Source organism: Eutrema salsugineum, unplaced genomic scaffold, assembly GCF_000478725.1.
Source record: "Eutrema salsugineum unplaced genomic scaffold, Eutsalg1_0 scaffold_12, whole genome shotgun sequence".
Classification (NCBI taxonomy): domain Eukaryota; kingdom Viridiplantae; phylum Streptophyta; class Magnoliopsida; order Brassicales; family Brassicaceae; genus Eutrema; species Eutrema salsugineum.
The window spans coordinates 6,511,048-6,511,365 of NW_006256895.1; the positions used below are offsets into that span (position 1 = coordinate 6,511,048).

Here is a 318-nt window from a genome sequence, read left to right on the forward strand (position 1 = left end):
CGAAAACCCGATTGACCATATTGAGACGTTCGAAGAATTATGTGCAACCATTACAGCAAATGGGGATTACCATAAGTGTAGTCTTTTCCCATTCTCTTCTAGAGACAATGCCAGCAAATGGTTAAAATCTTTGCCACCTGCTTCACTAAAAACGTGGGCAGCGTGTAGAACTGCTTTCCTAAATCGTTTTTATACTAGAAATCGTTCAAATCTCTTAAGAAACAAGATAAGAACTTATAAACAAAAAGAAGATGAAGATCTTTTAGATACTTGGGAAAGATTTAGGGAATACCAAAGAGATTGTCCACAGCATGGATA

General features: G+C 36.8%; 1 non-coding gene across 1 annotated transcript; it reads right to left on the bottom strand.

Annotated features, from left to right (window-relative positions):
- Window positions 1-210: 210 nt before the first annotated feature.
- On the bottom strand, window positions 211-318 carry LOC112089613. The gene has a single exon (XR_002901242.1). It is a non-coding gene; the product is annotated as a small nucleolar RNA R71 (small nucleolar RNA).